Source organism: Mytilus galloprovincialis, chromosome 8 (assembly GCF_965363235.1).
Source record: "Mytilus galloprovincialis chromosome 8, xbMytGall1.hap1.1, whole genome shotgun sequence".
Taxonomy (NCBI): domain Eukaryota; kingdom Metazoa; phylum Mollusca; class Bivalvia; order Mytilida; family Mytilidae; genus Mytilus; species Mytilus galloprovincialis.
The window spans coordinates 86,230,984-86,253,399 of record NC_134845.1 but is presented as its reverse complement, the minus strand read 5'-3'; the positions used below and the strand labels follow the sequence as shown (position 1 = coordinate 86,253,399).

Below are 22,416 nucleotides of genomic sequence, written 5' to 3'. Positions count from 1 at the left end.
CAGGTATGACTGCCGATAAGACAACTATCCAACAAAGTTCGATCGAAGTTGATGTAAGCAATACAAGATAATAGGCAACCGTGAAGCCATTAAAACCGATACTGTATGGTCAGTTATAAAAATCCCCGACTTGAAAATATGAAACAATTCAATTGAGAAAACGAACCGCAAATTTAAGTAAAACATGAACCAACGACAGCAACTGAACAACAGGCTACTCACTAAAATATCAATCAGTCAACATCATCACTACAGACACGAGTATAAGTAGATTAGAAGGAACTTAACGTATCATAAAGGATCCTGTCTTTCGTAGGAGACCATTTGGTTACCTCGAAATCTCGCGTGGTGTTTTGTTACATTCGGATATTGTCTAATTCTGTACACTATATCATTCATTTCAAAATAAAATGTATGTTTTCATTTCCCGTGTGTCGTTGTTTAACATGAAATTAAGTTACATTAAATGTAATGCACTATAATTCTTTCAAAAACAGCTGTTCCAGAAGATACAACAAGTTCAGATACCACAACAATTGCAAATACGGATTCCGAATCTAGAACAAATTTTTGGTCTTTTGGTAGAAGATATTGCAAGTCGGTTTAAAATTTCTTGTGCACAGTTTTCAAACATGTTTTAATACATGGATTCGTTTTCTGAGTATAGAGCTTGATCATCTTTTTCCATATCCGTCAATGGAGCAAGTGAGAGCATTAATGCCAGAGTCGTTCAATAGATTTCCAAACACTAGAATTATTCTTGATTGTACGGAAATATTTATTCAAAAGCCATCTGCATTGAAAGCCCAGAGACAGACATGGTCAAGTTATAAACATCGGAACACATATAAAGCTTTAATAGGGATAACACCTGATGGGACTGTAAGTTTTGTGTCTTCTTTATATGGAGGAGCTGCGTCAGATCAATTCATAATTAATGATTGTGGGATATTAGACTATATAGAGCCAGGTGACAATGTAATGGCTGACAGAGGTTTTGAAATTGCCGATGAACTAAGTAGTAAAAAGGTGGTTCATTGAACATTCCACCGTTCAGGAATGGTCATTTCCAGTTGAGTGCCCAACAAGTAGAGGTAACAAGACGTATTGCTGAAGTGCGCATTCATGTTGAAAGTGCTATCCAGAGAATTAAGAAATTCCACATCTTAGATGGGACTATGGGATCAAGCCTGCAGATTGTGGCAGATGAAATTTTCCGCACTTGTTCATTCTTGACAAATTTTCAGACTCCAATTATAAAATGTTAATATCTTGATTTGTTTTTTTTTCCTTTCACTGATAAATTTTAATCATGATCAATGTTTATTAGTAGGAGTACAAATTAAACCATTATAGGTCAATATACGGCCTGCAATAGATGTGAATTATAAAAATTGCCAGGGTGTCAACAATGAGCAAAACCCATGCCATATAGCAATCTATTAATGGCCCATCATCAAAATTCAAATACCAAAGCTCACTATGGACTTAACTGTTGGTCTTGTGTATTTCTGCTTCAAGTTAGAACAAGTGTAAAGGATTTTGTTTTATATTGTCGTGAATATGCATGAAATATTTGCCACTGTTATATAAGCAAAAATCAATCTATCAATCGCACCTTTATGTCAATCACCCTTAAAAAACAAAATAAGCCTAAATAGCATACAAGAAATATTTTTAATGTCATTCACTCATGTAAGCTCAATTCAAGTGACGGTAATCCAAATTTTACAGATGGATATACAACTTCTGGCAGAAAAATATTATTATAAAACAATATTAACTTTTTCTGCAAATCACTCCAAAATTGTTCATCAAATTGTACTACTTCTGTATGAACATTTTTCTCTGTGCACAAAACAAAGTAACACTTTCTAATTCTGGTGACGGCCATTTGTCCCTGTATTTGTGTGAAATACTCATGTTTAGGATTCAAGTAAACCTTATTGTTCTCATCAATTTTCAGACATGCAAGTTTTTTAGCATCATTTAACAAATTCATTTTCCAGGTTGAGGGCGGATTTTTTAGTTCAAGAACATAAGTCTCTCCGTCCATCTACGCAATTCCATCAGCTGATGCTCCTAGGTAGCATTTTTCAAGATGTAAAATTAAACCCCTCTTTTGGACATTTAATCCCATTTTCCCCCTTTTCTCCAATTCCTGTTCAAATCTTGTACTTGATCGTTCATCTTGTTGTAAGCCAAAAAGCATGTCTTTTGTTGGTTTTCTAACATTATAGAGTAAAGTCTTTAAAAGACATGTAGGGTCTGTTTTCTTTCGTCTGAATCCTATTTTGTGGAAAGTGGATGCTGTTATTCTAAATCTTCTTGCACTGTGCCATGCACTTGAATTTGATTGACTTCTGGTACTAAATTCCAACTCATTAATGCCGTTTTGGTCTAATTTTAATGTGCTTTTAAAGTAAAGGCCTCCTTCCCTAATCTCTTTAATGCTTGGAGGTAAGGTGAAATCATTGAAGTTACGTACAGTATGTAAAGGATCTAAACTTCAAGTTCTATTTTATCTGTAAGGATAATCTTGTGGTATTTCATAAATCCACATGTAGGGTTTGCAGAAGTAAGTGCATCGTATAATTGTTTTAAAGCTCCCTGATTTAAATGTCCATCTGCAGGATGGCGGGGTCAAAATTTAGACTAGCAAGTGTATCCCTCTCTTTTGGACTTTTCCCATGTTCCTGCCTGAACAAATAGAAAATGCATACATGTAAATAACTTTATATTGAAATATACATGTATAATTACTTGCCAAAAAAATAACCAAAAACAAATAATGAAAGACAAATATGTCAAATAATCAGACACTTGCTGATTATACACAATTATGTTTTTTCTTCATCAAATTCCATTTTATTGGTGTTTTGTTTTTTCATATCACCAAGAAAAAAACGGATATGTTTCTTTGCAGGTACAAATTTGGATCAATCATATTAAGCCGACCTGTGGCCGTTAATTACACATCTGGTTGACCGCATGTTAATAAACTCAACAGGTAGCAATATTTAACTTCCTTAGCAGTCAATTGTTAAATGACACCACCCCAATAAATTATATCTAAATTCACACGTTAAGGATGCTGTGCTGGTAATTTGTCTTTATTATGTCACAAGATGTAACTGACGATTTAAATATATATGTGTTACATCAGATATAAATATTCAAATACAAAAATTTACCTAACTCCAATTAAACTTTATAATAACATGTATTTCTAAAAGTAAAAAAAAAAAACCCGATAAAAACGTTGACTGCATACGATATAGAAATTACAAGAGGCTTATATCATATATAGGACTAATGTATATCCCAAATCTCTTTTTAATCATATTGCATACAAGTTTTGTTATGTTTTTCTACCTAGAAAAAAAGACATCAGGGAATAAATAAATTTGGTGTATTTACTGTCTTCTGATTGGTTAAAAGAATTAGCTTTATTTTCAATGTTATCAATTTTTATGGCGACACGCCCACTCTAACGTTGTGTATTCATACGCAAACATCTGTGTACGTTGTTATTTGTATTAATATATATCTTTGAGCCTTATTTTTGATAGAAATTTATTTATAATGAATGGCAATAATTTATTTTGAATTTATTGAACCATAAAATTAATTTTTGACTCTTCACATTTAACATAATCCGCTCGCGGATTATTCAATGTGAAGAGTCAAAAATTAATTTTATGGTTCAATAAATTCAAAATAAATAACAGCCATTCATTAAATATAGGTAATATGCATATTCGTATATGGAGCTGATGATTATCACATCAATGACATTTTAATAAAAAAATAAAAGTAAAAATTTACGTACTTCACAATTCGTATGTCGTGTATTTTTTTTGGTTCAATCTTCTGTCTTGCTTGTCGGTTTCACGTGCATAGCTTTTCAGTGCCAGTCTGATCAGCTGGAAGTTCTTTCAGGCCTTTTGAAACAAAGTCATCTATGGCAAATAGTAAAGCTGCGATGTGACTACATGCCTCACCTTTCCTGTAAGATAGAGTAGAAATTTCGTTTTTAAAAAGGGCAAACGGAACAAATTCTGATTTATACTATTTCAATTTTCTATCTTTTTAATACAATATAATCTATTTGCCTCAGAAAAAAATGGGATAAATATTACGTTTGATAACTGAACGAAATTTTTACGAATAAATAATACATATAATTATGCAGCAAACAGACCAGACCGAATATTTTCTTTCAAAATGAAATGAAAGATTGCTGTGGTTCAATACTGAAATAGAATTTGTAAAATAAAAACAAAATAAAATACGAATGGGAAAGAAAAATAATCTGACCCCCCCCCCCTTTTCCCCTTTTTATAACAAACTTCTTATGTAATGAAACGGAAGATGTTTTAAAAACAAACAACTTGTTTGATGTAAATTTAACTTCTCCTTTTTAATTACAAATGAAATTCAGCAATGTACATGTACTTACCCTGCTACACAATCACAAGTGCCACCTTTAACTTTTCCCTGAACTAGTGTATTACTTACTATTCTGACAGGATGTGAATATAGAGACAAGAGTGATTGTTGCAAAACAAACATAGCCTCACAGAACGATAAACAGATGTGTAACTTCGGACATAATGCAGATTTTTGGCGGTTCGTGTTCTAAATATGGGAATATGGCACATCATGGTACGTAACGTTTAATTTGCGCATATGTGAGATTATATTTGTCCTGCCTTCATACATTGTAACACATAGTGCGTCATTAATTGTTTTGAAATGGTCAAAATGTCGGAAAATTTTATTTTCAAAATGCGTCAGACTTCATTCATTTTGTCATTCAACTAGTTAGTGTTTAGGTTATATACCAAGGAATAATGCTTACAAACAGTTTTTCCCCCCCGAAATAAATAATCATGACAAAATTGGAAGCAATGATGCTTTATTCGGATATTAAAATTAAAGTAATGCAACTGACTTTATTAATATGCTATGACTAATAGGTCCATTGGGCCGGATGTAATTTAAGGTTCATCATAAGGAATTGAAAAATATGGCCGTGTTTACACCTCAAAATTTACTATGAGTACAGACAAACTGGTACATCTAGGAAAGTGTTAAGGCATGGCAGGAACTAGATATATAAAAGTTATATGTAGTATACGTTTCAGAAAATTAAAAACTTACCTGGATTTTGATGTCCAGTTTTTACCAGTCTGCAGAAGATAGCAAAATAAACAAACACCCGAGTTTCATTTGATACTGTCCACTCAGTTACACAGTTTACATCACCTATTGTCTGCAAATGTTTATTGTCCATCTATTGTTCATTTAAATCAATACTACTCACAACATGTCTAATATGAGGGAAGATACTCAAACCTCTTCCCCAACTTAGTTTATTTTGGCACCTTCTACAGGAACGAAAAAAACTGGACAGGAAAATCTAGTAAAGTTTTTAATTTTCTAAAACATAAAATGTATTTAAAATTTATATATCTAGTTCCTGCCATCCCTTAAAACTTTTGCAGGTTCATAGGTTTGTCTGTACTCAGAGTAAAATTTGTGGTGTAAATATGACCATTTAAGTCAAAAGGTTATGATGAACCTTAATTAAAATATTTCAATATTGTATATATTTTTGTTATACACAATATCACTATAATAAACATATTTGTATTGTAATGTATGATATGAATATAAAGGGTAATTATGTATATATTATGATACTTATTTTGTTAATGATAGAAATATGAATTTTTTAACATATGTAAATATTTATGATTTTTTTTTAAGATAAACGGTCGTGTCCTTTCAGTTCAAATGATAATCCAATAATGAACAGAACTTTGAAAGATTATTATTGCTTGAAATAAAAGGTTGAACGTACAGATGAAACCTTTCTGGTTCGAAGAATGTTTAAGCAAGCAATCGTGTAATCTCGTTTCTGTCCGTACGGAATCGGAACACGAAGTTTATACATCTGAAAGTATATTTGAAAATCGTATCCAACAGGTTGTGAATATGGAGATAAACAAAGTGGATGTGTCTCATCTAGATGAAAATTCAATGAAAAAATATTTAAAAAAATTTTTTTTTCATTGTTTTATTCAAGTTCAACAGTGCATTAATATCTTGAAATGAACCCAAACGATGTTATATGACCCAATGTTGTTAGCCCTAAGTAAATATTCCCGTAGAGCAATATTAAAAGTGTTGACAAATACAACATGTACAAATCGACATGATTTTGATGTGAAGGAAAAATAATTTCTCGTAAAATTAAAATCAAAAGTAGAAAAATTGGAATCATACCTACATGTAGGTCTTTTGTCAAAATTTAAGTAGAACAAAAAGGTGGCCCGTACCTTATTTTAAGAGTTATCATGGACCTTATCAATAGACAATAAAAAGTCGCAATTTCGTATTGTCACACTGGATAGGCCAACACAATTAAAAATATATTGGTAACACTTATTCATATCACGTTCGGTATACTGTTGATTCATTTATTTTCGCGGGTACCAATTTTCGTGGATAAAGAAAACTTGAATGTTTGTGGATATTTAATTTCGTGGTTTTGTCGAGGAATATTGATTGATTGATTATTATTGCCATAAATCACGGGGTTTTGCAAGCCACAAATCCAGGTTCAGCCCACTTTTTTCTTAAAATGTCCTATACCAAGTCAGGAACATGGCAGTTGTTATTTGATAGTTCGTATTTATGTGTTTTCTATTGTAGTGTTTTGTCGTTGTTGTACTTCAGTGATTCTGTTGTTTCGTTATATGTTTTCTTCTTAAGAATCCATATGGGTACCAATTGCGCTCCTCTACTTGCAGATTTGTTTTTGTATTCCTATGAAGCAGAATTTATCCAAGGGCTTGTACAGAAAGGAGAAAAGAAATTAGCATGGTCTTTTAATTTCACCTTTCGGTATATTGATGATGTACTGTCTCTTAATGATAATAGTCACTTACATTTAATATATCCAAGTGAACTTAAAATTAAAGATACTATCGACACAGATACATCTGCTTCATATTTATACCTTTTTTTTCTCGAAATGAATACTGATGGTAGGTTAAATACCAAAAGTTTTGACAAACGCGATGATTTTAATTTTCAAATAGTCAACTTTCCATATCTGTGTAGCAATATCCAAGCGGCACCGGCATATGGAGTGTCTCAATTGATACGTTACTCTAGAGCTAGCTCAAAGTACGTTGATTGTGTTGAACGAGGAATACTGTTTTCTCAACAGCTGCTAACACAGGGCTATAAATCATTCAAATTAAGATCATCACTCAAGGAATTTCCGGTCGCCATCATCAGCTGATTGGCCATTATGACAAAATTGTGTGTCAGAACTCATATCTGATATTCTTCCTCGGTCATTATAACCTTCCATCCTTACCGAACTTATCAAAGAAATAACACGACGTGTGCCGTATACGGTGCAGGAAATGCTTACCCTTCTGGATCATCTGATTTCACTCCCGGTTCTAAGTGGAGTTCGTGTATTTTCTTATTTATTATTTATAACTAATGATGTAAAAGAGGGACGAAAGATACAAAAGGGACAGTCAAACTAATAAGTCGAAAATAAACTGATAACGCCATGGCTAAAAATGAAAAAGACAAACAGACAAACAATAGTACACATGACACAACATAGAAAACTAAAGTATAAACAACACGAAACCCACCAAAAACTAGGGGTGATCTCAAGTGCTCCGGAAGGATAGCCAGATCATGCTCCACATGCGGCACCCGTCGTGTTGCTTATGTGATAACACATCTGGTAAATAGTCTAATTCGGTAGGTCACATTCATGGAAGGGAAGATGATTGTAGTGACGACGTAAGGAACATATCCGATATCATTTGTGAAACCGTTATTCCATAACGGTCAACCAACTCGTGATGGCGTCCGTAAAAACGAAGGGATGATTTCAACTTCACCATTTGGAACTCTTGGTTTAATAGCTTCCTTGTGGCAGCAACCCTCTATCAAGAAAATCATGATAGAAAATGCAAGCACGGGAATATCGTATCAATTTGGAGATATATACCCCATATGCAGGTTCTGCTGGAATGTTGCTACTTAGAAATGAAAAGTACACAATTGGAAAGCTGAAATCATCTCTTTTGTTGTAAAGTTTTGTTTTCAACTGACCCTCATTGTCAATTTCTAGATGTAAGTCAAGATATGAGGCCGACTTAACTGTATCTGTAGTATCCTTTATCTCTTGTTCGATGGGATAGATGCATTTCACATAGTCACCAAATTTTGAATTATTTAGTGAAGGACATCATCTATATAGCGAAAAGTAGACTTAAAGGATATCGCTAACTTCTTGTCTTTCTTTCCAAGAAGTTCCTGCATGAAGTCAGCCTCATAATAATAAAGAAACAAGTCGGCAAGTAGAGGGGCACAATTTGTTCCCATTGGAATGCCGACAGTCTGTTGAAAAATACGTTTTCCGAACGTAACAAATATGTTGTCAATAAAAAAATCAAGCATCTTGATAAAATCAGTTTCTGAGAATTTTTTGTTTTAATCAGAGTGATCCTTTTCAAAGTAAGATTTATCCCTCCCTAAGACAAAGATACTTGCATCTACGTTGGCCATTCTTTTTTATGAAGCAAAACAATACCAACTCTTTCAATTTGTCTTTTAGTTTGGAATGTGGAATACTTGTGTAAAGAGTAGAAAAGTCAAATGTTTTAATACTGTTACAAGATGAAGGAGAGTTAGAGTGTATGTACCATAAAAGATCTTTGGAATTTGTAAGTATTAAGTTAAATGTCTTTTAGTTTTATGAGTTTTTGTTTACTTCTTACTATACATGTTATAGTTGATTTTCCTTCGGTTTCAGTTTGTAACCCGGATTAGTTTTCACCAAAAGTATTTATAACTTTTGCACAGCGGTATACCACTGTAGTCTTTTTATCATTTTATTTTCATTCTATCCTTACACATTGTGAAAATTGTCATCCATATCCGTGTCCATTGCAGTAACATTTCATTATAAGTTAAAAGAGAACCAGTTGAAAAGTTCGTACATGTTTACACACCAACTGCTGACAACAGCTCATCCGTCGAACTTTACAATTTTGTTGATCAGATTTTTTTCATTCGAGTCGTGCATAAAACCAAAGAGCAAGCTATAACAATGTATAAAGGGTCTGAAAAATGACAAATGTTAAACTTTATTAACGGGAAAACCAACGGCTTAATTCATATAAAGACGAGAACGAAAACACTTATTTGAACATCGGTATACTACTTTTGCCTTTATAAACCACTGAAAATCAGATTCCTGACTCAGGACAGGTGCAAACAGATGTGCCGTGGGTTGAAATGTTTTAATAGGTACCATCATTGACCCTTATCTTAAACGATAGTGTTGCATCACAACCTCGACAGACAAACTACAAAATGTCAACTGTGATGGCCTTACTCAATCAAAAGACATACTCTTTTGGAGCACCTGAGATCACCCCTAGTTTTTGGTGGGGTTGGTGTTGCTTATTCTTTAGTTTTCTATGTTGTGTCATGTGTTCTATTGATTGTCCTTTTGTGGTTTTCATTTTTAGGTAGGCGTTGCAAGTTTGTTTTTGATTTATGAGTTTTACTGTCCCTTTGGTATCTTTCGTCCCTCTTTTTTAACACAAGTGAACATAAACTAATCGAACAGACTTATGACACAATTTCAATACCTATTTGAAAAATAATACAATTCTAGCTGTCTGTTGTTTTGTGTGTAAATTACTCCAGCGGTTGTAGTGTATGGGTTATCTGTCTTTTAATTTCCGAAAGTTTCTATTTTCATTTTCCCTTAGAATGTTGCCTATAAAGATATAAAAAAGAAGATGTGGTATGATTGCCAATGAGACAACTGTCCACAACAGACCAAAATGACACAGACATTAACAACTATAGATCACCATACGGCCTTCAACAATGAGCAAAGCCCATACCGCATAATCAGCTATTAAAGGCCCCGATAAGACAATATAAAACAATTCAAACGAGAAAACTAACGGCCTTATATATATAAAAAAAATGAACGAAAAACAAATATGTAACACATAAACAAACCACAACCACTGAATTACAGGCTCATGAAGAAGCTTTTTGAATCAATGGTTTTGTTTAAGTTTATATTTTAATAATTGCAATTGAAAGAATTGCAATTGCAATCATGGCTTAATTTCTCCTTTATGCTATTGTCGCAGCCACAATTTTTTGATTTTCTTCTCAATTAAGGTGGTACATAACACTACGGGGAGATGACTATGTAAAATTTAAAAACGATTTAATATACGTTCTATTGATAAAGCTTCACGGTGATCAAACTTAGTGTTAGTGAAACTGCTATATGGCCAATGAATTTTGTTCTCAAGAAACTGAGTGGTTCACTGGTTGACGTTTCGTCTCCGAGGGTATCATCAGCTCAGTAGTCAGCACTTCGGTGTTGACATGAATATCAATTATATTGTCATTTCATAAATTTTCTGTTTACAAAATTATGAACTTTTCGAACTACTAAGGATTTTCTAATCCCAGGCATAGATTACCTTAGCATTTGGCATAACGTTTTGGAATTTTGGGTCCTCAATGCTCCTCAACTTTTTACTTGTTTGGCTTTATCCTATTTTGATCTGAACATCACTGATGAGTCTCATGTAGACGAAACGCGTGTCTAGCGTATTAAAGTCTGGTGCCTTTGATAACAATCAAGCTTTTTGAATTTTTTTCTTATTTTTGACAAAGTGTCAAAGTAAATATTTTGTCAAAATGTTATGAAAATTAAACGAGACAATTTAAATTAAGTCAAGGTGTTTGATATCAAGCTGAAGTCGACGTACTATTGAAACACTTATATCGGCATGCATGGCATGACAATACCAACCAATGCAATAGTAGAAAAGAAACTGATCACTCTCATAGTTGATTCATTTTGTTTTGTTAATTTTGTAATTTCTTCAGGGGGAAGGGGGCGTTCTTCAAACAGTCTTTGTGAAGCATTGTTTTATTCTTTCTTTTTTATTTTTAAAACAAAAACATATCTGCTTTAAAGATTTTATTGCATCAAGTACTGCAATGGCATACATCCTCTCTACGGACACACTCTCTGAAAAACACAATTTCATAAATTAACAGACACAAAAAAAATAACTACTATCTGAATTAAAAATTGATATATCATGCTACATTTTTGTATATATTTGTATAGGTTAGAAAATATTTGTCAACAAGTGATTATGTGCGCTATTGCTCACTAATGATACATCCGTCCTCTAAAAACATACGTTCAACAGGAAGTTGTTAAGTGATGAAACTGAAAACGCACACCACAGTACAACTGACTTAAATAAATCCTGAAACCAAATTTCAGAAATCATTGTTGTGTAGTTCCTGAGAATAGCGTGATGGCAATTTTCAATTTGGCTACCATGTTTTAAATGATAAAAGTGTTTGGTAAACAGGAAGTTTTTAAGGGATGAACCTTAAAACCCATCACACGGTATAGCTGACTTATATAAACCCTGAATCCAAATTGTAGAAATACTAGTATTGTAGTTCCTGAGAAAGATGCGAAGAAAAATATACATTGAACGGACGGACTGACGGATGGATGGATGGATGGTCGGACGAACAGACAGAAGTAAAACAGTATACCCCCAGTTTCCTTCAAGTGGGGATATAATTATACGGAACATTGTATTGATTTAAATTGTTATGCATCATGTAAAAACCATCATTACTTTATTTACACACATTCAAGTCATATGAATGTAATTGGAAATCTGTAAAACCTGGGAAACCTGATATTCTTGATTTCTTCGATGTGATGATGTTTCAACAGTTGTTATATTTGGCTCTTTTACTTTTGTCAATTTCTATAAAATCGAGAGTGGAAATAGGGAATGTGTCAAGAAAACAACAACCCCACCATATAGCAGACAACAGCCAAAGTCAACCAATGGGTCTTCAATGCAGCGATAAACTCGCATCTATACATTGTAAAATGTTAAATTGAACAGCTTTATTATCTCAATACTAGTATTCTCTCAAAGGTGACGGGAAAATTGATGGTCAATTGTTAGTTTAAGATAGTCGATGTGTTAGAAATTATAAAATTCAATGATAAATATAAACCAAAATGTTAATTTTCTAAAATTTGTTATCATATTTTTACAATCGTTCTTCTATTGCGCATGTGAGGCCTCGGTGGTCGAGTGTATAAATAGTAACTACTATAGTCCCTAGCCAGTCAACACCGAAGTTGTGAATCAAACATGGCTCGTGCGGGTGCACTTGACTTCAATTCTAATTGACTATAATTGTCAGCTTTTTTCTATCGAAGGTCGGTAGTTTTCTTCTGGCACTACAGCTTCCTCTACCAATAAAAAAATCTAGCCATCCCGATATGCCCAAAAAGTGGTAAATAAAAGTGACAATGTATTTAAGAGGCATATGTTTGCTTTAGAATTACAATGTCCTTTATCAATTTAAAAAAAAATGATACACTAAAGCCAATACAAGACAAGAAAGATATTCTTGAGTTTGGTACGCAATCCACAATTATTGACCGCGTCGGGCAATGATGACATTTTCGTACAAAGGTGTTACTAATGAACAACACTCGACATTGACTGTACTACATGTAATCGGATTATTTATAACAGAGTTTACAATACAAATGAGGTTAAGATATTTGTTCAAATGTACAAGAACAAATTCAAGATATGAGTCTTTTATTGCATACAGTTCTGTCTTATGTAGTAATGCTGTATTTTGATTTGATGAGAAATATGATATTTTTCACCAATTTCCTATATATTGAAATATTCTTTTCTCTGTTGGTGTATTTTTAACAAGGGAATTCCATTTGCTTAAGTATTGGCTAGTAACTACCACGGCATATGGGAAGTACCATGTCTTAAGATAATGCGAATTCTGAAACCTCGGCTAGACTTTTCATAGGATACCTGATTACAATAAACATTCCGGGGTCAAAATGAATACAAAGAGCATTCGTTAGAATTAAACAATTAAATCATGCTAACAAGGGGCATTTGCCAAAAATACCGGTTTTGAGGTTAACATTTTCCCCTCGTACGTACGGCTTCAGAAAGTTGCTCTTAACCAGGTTTTTTTTTGGCAAGAATCCCTTTTACGAAAACGAGTATGAATACTTTATTTCTAAAACAGACATACTACCGAATACCAGGCGAGACTAACCTTAAGTTTTCATGATTCATGATGATGATGTACTAGTAGTTATATGTTAAAATTTCGAAGGGTTTATAATATTTCTAATTAAAGGCTAAACGAAGGAGTATACTTACTCGTTGATACTCGCATAGGTAGCGATTACGATGATTAAAATCCCGATTTTTCCATAACCAATTTCCTTGAAGAGCTTTAAACTGTATATCCACATACACTGCATTAGCGTCAATCACAAAATGGCCTGAAAAAATTAACCAAATATTTATTTCGTCAATCCTCAATCAAGTAAAAAAAAATACAGCTTCAATGTATACGCTGCCTCGTCTTGTGGAAGATCTATCAACTGTTTCATAATCTCATAAACAAATTGTTCCTTAATGTCTAGAGGCACTGTTATATTCGAATATTTTTCTACAATTGATGAAAGAATATCTCTATCCACAATAGTCACCGATATCTTTTCAAGTGCCATTGAACCCGATGCTTTCACCGATAACTATCTTCCGAATTATAAAAAGAATAATTGTTATAATTTTTTCTTGGAAATAACGTCACGTCATTGGTTGGTTAAATTTCAACTGTTTATGACGTTTTTAACCAATCAAGACGCTTTGTGTACACTTTGGAAAATATTACCAAGAAGTATTAGAATCTGAAACGGCAAATTAAAGGATAATATTTGGTTAGCGATAATTTACCTCGAATTTTTTTTAATTTTTTTATTAGAAAACATATTCTGAAATGTAATGTCATTGAACAGTACCCATCTAATTTAAAGTAATTACTTTTTGTCTATGGTATATTTTTTTAAAATTTATTTTTAAATGAGCCCACGGTTATATTACGAGATAGTGTATTTTAAAGCGACACATCGATATATTGAACTATATGGACATCAGTGTAAATGCTGCAATTGTTTGCACTAGTCCTAAAAATTGTCTTCTTCGATACCATTTTTAGAGTTAAATCATATTTAGATTGTATTAAAAAACATGCGAAATATACAAAAGCGATCGAATTGCATACCCATTAGTCGAAAACAAACTTTATTGCTTGCTGTTCGGTGTGAGCAAAGGCTCCGTTTTGAAGACCGTACTTTGACCTATAATGATTTACTTTAACACATTTTGAGACTTTGATGGAGAGTTGTATCATTGGCACTCATATCACATCTTCTTATATCTATTGACAACGCCATGGGAAAAAAACGAAATTTAACTAAAAGAAATCAGCAGTATACGAAATACAACATATAAAAAATAGAAGTAATATCAGGTGCTCTGGAAGTGTAACAAAATTCTGCTCAAATAGTGGCCACCGACGGGTTTTAAATGTAAGTAAATACCCGTTCTTTAGTCCAATTCGTAAAAAATATTTTTATTGTTTTATCTGTTATATAGTACCTAATGTAAAAGTGCTGATCCTTATTAGTCTATTGATTTTGTTCTAACTTTTTTTATATACATTTATTGTTTGTTCCAAGTACTGTTCTTCTGACGCTTTTTTTTTTGAGTTGTTTGCTTACTGTCTCATTGACGTATGGTGTATAAACTGTAAATGAATTATACTAAGTACGTCAAATTTACCTGATCCAAATGGGAGAGATGTTTTTGAAAATGGACTATTTTCTATGTCAAATATATAGTTCCCATCCTTGTCTCTATCATTTGCACCAGTCCATACAGTATTTACACCGACTGTAAAAAGAATTAAATGTAAAATTGAAAATCAGTAGAATAAAAATAAAGTATGAACATAAATACCAACTCCAATGAAATATTTTAAAAACGTCCTTAAAACTTAATACTTAGCGAAACTGATGGGAAACAACTCTCATATTCCTGACTGGAATTTTTCAAAGAAACAAGATAAATTAATACTGTTGAGGTTGAAGGGAACAACACACATAAGTTACAACGATGTAAACTGTTATGACGCGTAACCATATAGGAACAGATTTTAAAAAAATGTTTGTCGTAATAAAAGTTAGTTTTGTAAATATGTAAAATATAAATATAAAATAAACATATCAAATGAAACGGTTTTTTTTAACATTTACTAAGTTACATATATGTTTCTAAAATCGCTTCGATACTAAAATACAACGAACCTAATCTACATAATCAAAGATAAATTCTTTTCTTGAGTGAGAATTTATTAGAGCCAGAAAGTGGATTTTTTATTAATCAATATCATGAATATAACAATGTACCTTACAATAAAAAGAGCTATAATTCGTTGAATTAGGCAATACATAGAAACTTGGATATTTTTTATGTACTTTGTTTTGTTTGAAGGGGTTATCCTTAACCAATTTACATTTTTTGATGAATATTTTTTGAAAATGAGGTTAATTAACAAAGGAATTTTTTTCTGAACAATTTTTATAGTTTTTCAACAGCTGCTTTATCGTGAACAATATCATGAAATACAGTGAAATGAGATATTAATCAAAGAAGAAAGCCATGAATATATATGTTTGAAAAATGATTTGCACCTTATACGACCATTGTCATACATATCTTCCGTCCTGTACGAAATGGCACACATATAAATCTGCACTTGACAGGAAATGGTAAACATAGATATATTCCATTGCGTATGAAATAGCAAACATAAGTCTCTTTCGTGAAAAACGAAATGGTTTGCATATAAATATTCAAAAAATTATAAAATTTCATTAGTATAAATCTTCCAAAAGGTACAAAATGATTTACATATAAATATTCGTTGAGGTATGAACTGGTCATCGAACGAAATAATCATGGTACAAAATGGGTTTTGTAAGGGTAAGAAATCGGGGAATGAAATTACTATAATTCAACGACTTAGACAGATACCTATACATATATATTTAACAAAATAAAACTCAATTTCAATTAAAGAAGTTGCCTTATCTTTTGCAAGTTCTATTATTAAGTCAACTCTTGTAGAATTTCAAACTATTTGTACTGTGAACTATGTTTTTAAGAACGTGTGATGCAATTTTTTAAATACTAAAGTACTGCGAAAATAATGAAAATTGTTCACATGATGTGAGAATTGATGTTCTTGTATGATACGATTAATTATTTGCACGATGCAATGTTTTCTGCATCAAATGGTCATGATCGAAGTTAAATTATCAAAAATTCAAAACACAAGGCAAACATTAAACAGCTGATAGAAACAAAACAGATGAACATGTTAAATTTGTTATCATAAAATCAACTGATTTTTTTATTTCACAAGGGCTTTAACTCAATCAGATTGTTTAGTATAGTTTGTGTATGTGTATGTTCATTTGGTAAACTGGTAAACACACTCCTCTAATATTGAACTATTGATAATTGATATTTCCTCATTCCTAATGATAATGGTAAATTTAGGCAAAAGTAGGTAGCATATATCAAATATTTAATACCTTTCTTACATTTGTCGTTTCGGGGCCTTTTATCATTGTTGAAGGCCGTACGGTGACCTATATTATTAATTTATGTGTCATTTGGTCTCTTTTTGGAGAAATGTCTCATTGGCAATCATACCACATTTTCTATTCTATATTTACATTTGCTTCATTGATATGAAGACTTAAAATTGAACAAATGAAATTACTGTGGATTCATAATTATTCGTTGAATCCCAATTATCGGAGATAACGTGCGTAAAGGTGAAACCACGGAATTAAAAGTTCAACGAATTAAATATTTCCTATAAACGTGTATGCATATTCCATCAAAACCACGAAATTAAATATTCACGAAAATGTACGTTTTCCTTAATTCATGAAAATTGGTCCCCACGAAAATAATTGAACCACAGTAGTTTATATTTAATCAGACAAAGGCAACTTTTGGTGAATTTGCTGTTCTGTAAAGGTCTTTTGTCCCTCACGCTTCTGCATTATAAAAACTTCCCTAGTTTTTCGATAAAGTCAAAATCACGAATTAAAATCGTTATTACGAACTGGAAAAATTGTTATCACAGCTAAAATTTGTCATCACAATATTGTGGGACTAGTTATAACAGTTTTTCGTATATCTTAATAACAGATTATATTCGTTGTCATATTTTTTCAAATACTTTTTAATGGATTATAACGGATTAAGTTCGTTCACACGAATTTTATTGATTTGTTGATTTTTTGTAATACGTAATTACTGACTAACTTCATTCACACAGAATTAATGTTATATTTTCAACTTACTGATTTGAACTATTACATCAGTGGCTTCTACTATATTGTTCGGTCTCCACAGATAGGCACCTGGTGTATTGGCACATCTCAACTGAAAGATAGTAAGATAACATTCATTTTATTTTTACATTTCGGTCACTAAATTTGTTTGTTCTTAGTACTGTGGATTCATTAATATTTGTTGAATACCAAGTTTCGTTGATTTCGTGGGAACAGTAAAATCACGAAATTAAATCTTCAACCAATGACACATTTTTATAGGCTTCATGATGACTTAAGAAAAAGCACGAAATTAATTAGTATCAACCAACATCATGAACATGCAAGTTTTCCTTATTCCACGAAAATTGGTAACCACGAACATAAACGAATATACAGTAGATAATATGTTTTTTGCAGAAAAATGTTCTTAGAGTGTCAATACTAGTCATCGTATTAGCCCTGTCAGTATTGTTATCGTTTTAACATATACTATATACATGTTATTTTGATTTTTTTGTTTTGGTAAATAGACTGATTTTTTTTTGTTTTGGTAAACAGACTGTTTTTTTCATATACTTATGTCTCCCATATCGTGACAGCAGTAGTCTATTATCATAATACCAACTTTGAACTCCCGGTTTATAATTTTTCGTCAGGTTCCCACTTTGATAGGATATCCTGGTACTCAGGTAATAACGAACAGCCATAAGAAGTAAAATCAAATATACAATCGGTGCAACTTTGGTGGACAGATTACTGTTTTCCGCGTCGTGTATAGAAAGCATTTTACAGAAAACTTTCCCTCAAAATTGTGCAGATTGATATTTTTGCTCTTGCTTGACCGCGTACCAGGATGTTCCACCACAGAGAAGGTAACCTGTAGAAAAATTGTTGATTCTGGAGTTGAAATAGATATAAGAAGATGTGGTATGAGTGCCAATGAGACAACTATCAATCCAAGTTAAAAAAAAAAACTTTAAAAATTTTTAACTATTATTATAGGTTAAAGTACGGTCTTCAACGCGGAGCCTTGGGTATTCTTTCATTACGTTTATAATGTAGAGATAACGTAGTAAATTACTTAAGTCAGTGATAAAGAATTATGTAATGTCACTTGATAAATACATAAAAAATATCTGAATTAATCTTATTTTCTTCCTACAGATTAATAGTGATTAATTAACATACTCACCCTGGCTGTCTCCCACAATTCAATACCACCACGACTATAGAAATAACAATCAGCCTTATTTGCCTGGTTTGCTAAAAGAACGAACCCCTTTGGACAAGTTTCCGGAACACATGGCGCTTTTAACACTAAAAATAAATTTGGTTAAATTTGATCCGTAATCGCAATTAAAACATAAACAGATGAAGCGATGGCGTAATTATAATAACGTAATGAATAAATCACTTTGATCAAATGTTGCAGAACGTCATTTAAACATAAACGATACCAAATGTCTGCACCAGATGCGCATTTCGACAATCAATGTCTCGTTAGTGATGCTCGAGGCCAAAATATTTGTAAAACGAAAGCTAATAAAAGACATGAAGAGCTATAAACCAAAAACGGATACAAACATATAGCCAAAGCTGGACAAAGAATCAAAGCTTTGCATGTGGAAAATATATTCCTTCATTTTGAAATTTTGAATGAAACAAACATAATATAGAGATATTGAAATACAGATTATACAGGTATTTCTTTGGAATGATTGGCAATAAAACCACTCTCCACAACAGACAATCTTGTTGTGCAATTAATGCATAGACATGTTTTTGTTCACATCTGTTTATGAAACATAAGCCCCATTAATGAGATTTAAATAAATAAAATGAATATAAGAACAAAAGAAAAACAGAAAGGAAAGAAAGACGGAAGGGCAATACTTACGTTGCAAGTAAATATCAGATTCATGTGTAAAAGTTTAAGTTTTTAAAAGGTACACTTAATGCAGTGGAATACTCTTTTGTCGTTAAAATAATTTGTAAAGGAACAGAATACCTTAGTTGTGATGTTCTTTTTAATTTTGCATATTGCAATCGAAGCACATAGCGAATTCCAGCGAAGAAATACAGTTGTTTCCCTTTGACCTTTATGATGATTTAAAAAATGGTGATAACGATATTTTTAAACTTGATTTCACAAAAGGAAACAAATGGAATTTATTATTTTGATTTTGGATGGGTTATTTCTTCTTGTATTTGTACAAAATTAAAAAGAAACAATAATTAAAACCGTTCTTAATGTTGGTGTACAAAAAATCATTTATTGCAAAGTTAGAAACAATGTGTTACGCTTTTTTCTATAAAGATATTAAATATAACAATCAAAATTAAAACCTCATTACAATAAGGGTACACATTATATAAGTAAATAATCAAATTATACAGAAGAATGCAAGTTCTATGTGATAAACTAAAAGAGTTTTAAAGGAGATGTGTCTTCTAATTCAAAAAAATCACAAAAATACTGAACTCCGAGGAAAAGTCTACAGAAAAAGCCAAATGGCTAAATCAAAAGCCCAAACACATCAAATGAAATGATTACAACTGTCGTACACCTGTCTTGGTATAGGCAATGACGTTTATACATTTGCTCTTTACACAATACATTCCAATATATTTATAATATTCTACTGACATACTAGTGGAGTGAGTGCCTACTTTCAATTTGTTTATCTAAGCAGTGAGTAGATGAGACATCCAGTATCAAAATCTGAAACATTACGAAATCTTCAAGGACAAAATGGCAGCTGAAACAACTTTAATTAATTGCTTTGTTTCGACTAGAATATTGCAAATGTGATATTTTAAGTACAAACATGTCATACTTAGATGTTTTGTCTTTGTTGGTTGTACAAAACGCCATCATCGTCGTTGTTGAGCGCAAAATATTTCAAAAAAGGAATGAAAACTGTTCCATGTTTCTTTTTTTTGTCCAAATATAACTATCTATGTCTATGAAATTCATTTGCATTCATTCGATTTGATCAACAGTGACAAACACTACTGCCTGCTTTATTTGTCTACTTACATTTGCAACATGGTTTGTCATTGCAGCATTTTCCGTTGTACGTCCATTCAGACCCGAATGTCTCATTACATGGAACACCTTTCTTTCCACAGGTACCATTGGAGGCGAGGCATATCCCAGAAAGAACTGAATAGTACAGTACTCCGATACAATATAGCATGATTTACTTTGATATATATACATTAACATTACACAATCAGAATATAGATATAAAGTCATAGTTTATTTCTCAAATTGATTTGCTTAACCATGTTGAATATAGGACTCAATGAAGAATTTTGTTAATTTTAAGAAAAGGTCTATATATATATTGTTGTTGCGGTATGATTTCTCATGAATAAAGTTTTCGCAATTTGTTCGAGATGCTCGTAACTCTGCTTAGAAGATTTAAAACATGTTCTTCTTAAAAACAGTTTTTTTTGTTATTGTTCTTAGGTTAACCTAGGGAAGTAGTGTTGAACAGTTTTGTACAGCTCTGTAGCTCGACGAAAGTACTGATATTATCGTTGTAAACTGAAGGTGTGTATCCCCAAATAACTATAAAAACAAATTGTAGATAATTTTGTTAGCATGATTGAATATCTGTGACATAAAAAGTTTTTAACTCTGTCTGTCTCATTTTGGCTCCCGAATGCAGAACGTTTGATCAGAGTGAAAGGATCGTACTTTTTATATTATGAGAGAGTCAGGCAGCCTGATCTTTAATCTTCACTACAGCGTTTTAAAGATACAGGATACTTACTGCCGCCATTTGACACATCAATTGTGCAAAAGATGAAAACAATCAAACAACAATTCTTCATCATAATTCTGAAATGAAAACTCGTCTATATGAATTTATATTCCAAGTTATTTAGAAATAAACTCATTATCGATACAGGATTGAAATTTATATTTGCGCCAGACGCGCGTTTCGTCTACAAATATGGCATAATTTAGAAAGAACCGTAAACCTGAAGTTAGCGAAATGAGCATGTATGTATTAAATGTTATATTTTGATTGCCGATTTGAAGTTCCAAAAACTTATAACAGTTTTTAAACCAAAGTCCTAACTTACCAATATAAGGGTTTGGATGATGTATGAAAGCACATTGACGTGTAAGCATTGCAGTGGAATTTAGTTTTGCTTTAAAAATATATTGATAACGAGCATTAACTACCAATACAACTGTAGTTCACTTTTTATGAGTTAAAATTGGAAGTGGGTAATCGGACTTTTAAACAAACAATTTTTTTTTTAATTATTTTTGTTAGGGATTCGTATTGATTTGTTTGGTTTCAAATTTAGTTCTTTGTGATTTTCAATTTTAAGTGTCATTGTTGTTTATAAGGATTACAGTCTTATTTAGCAAAAACGTGAAATTCAACATTCTATGTTCAGTCTAGTTCAGGGGTACAAATTTGGTATGACGTATTGTAAGATAAAACTTAATTACTAGTTCCTAATAGCATTATACCAAGAAAAGTATGTGTTGTGGAATATCAACATACAATATTTCAAAGAAGTTATTCTATAACGGAAATGTAACAGAACCCGATTAGTGCTTGACAATGGACTAACTAATTCAGAATATACATTTGTTACTAGGCTGTAAAAATAATGTCGTATGGCTAACGTAGCTGATTTAAAATTTCAGTACACTTAAATATGACTTGTGACTTTACAATGATTTTTCATCGCTAGCAAGGTTTGTATTTTAGTCTGTTCGGTGTTCGAATGTCTGTGTGTCTTGTCAAACTCTAAAATTATTTCTGCCTATTAATTAAGGATGTACACTTCTGAGGCGCTAAATTTTTCCTCTGTTAAACTTTTTAAATGGTCATTATATTTTGGAAGATAGGTGTTTTCTGAAGTGAATTCATGAAAAAAAATCATAGGCTAATGCGCTTTTCAAGAAACTACGGCCATCTGAAAAAGGACAATTTACAAAGTATGAGAAAAATGCTAATTTCCAACAAAAACAGCAATATATGGATTTTTTCAAAATC

General features: G+C 32.0%; 1 long non-coding RNA gene and 1 pseudogene across 1 annotated transcript; both read right to left on the bottom strand.

The window, feature by feature from the left end:
- Positions 1-1,687: 1,687 nt before the first annotated feature.
- On the bottom strand, positions 1,688-5,334 carry LOC143043809 (uncharacterized; annotated as a pseudogene).
- Positions 5,335-18,507: 13,173 nt separating this feature from the next.
- Positions 18,508-21,268, bottom strand: LOC143042728 (uncharacterized). Its single transcript, XR_012968106.1, has 3 exons — positions 21,169-21,268; positions 20,427-20,552; positions 18,508-18,703 (listed from the first exon to the last, which is right to left on the bottom strand). It is a non-coding gene; the product is annotated as an uncharacterized LOC143042728 (long non-coding RNA).
- Between the last annotated feature and the right edge of the window lie 1,148 nt (positions 21,269-22,416).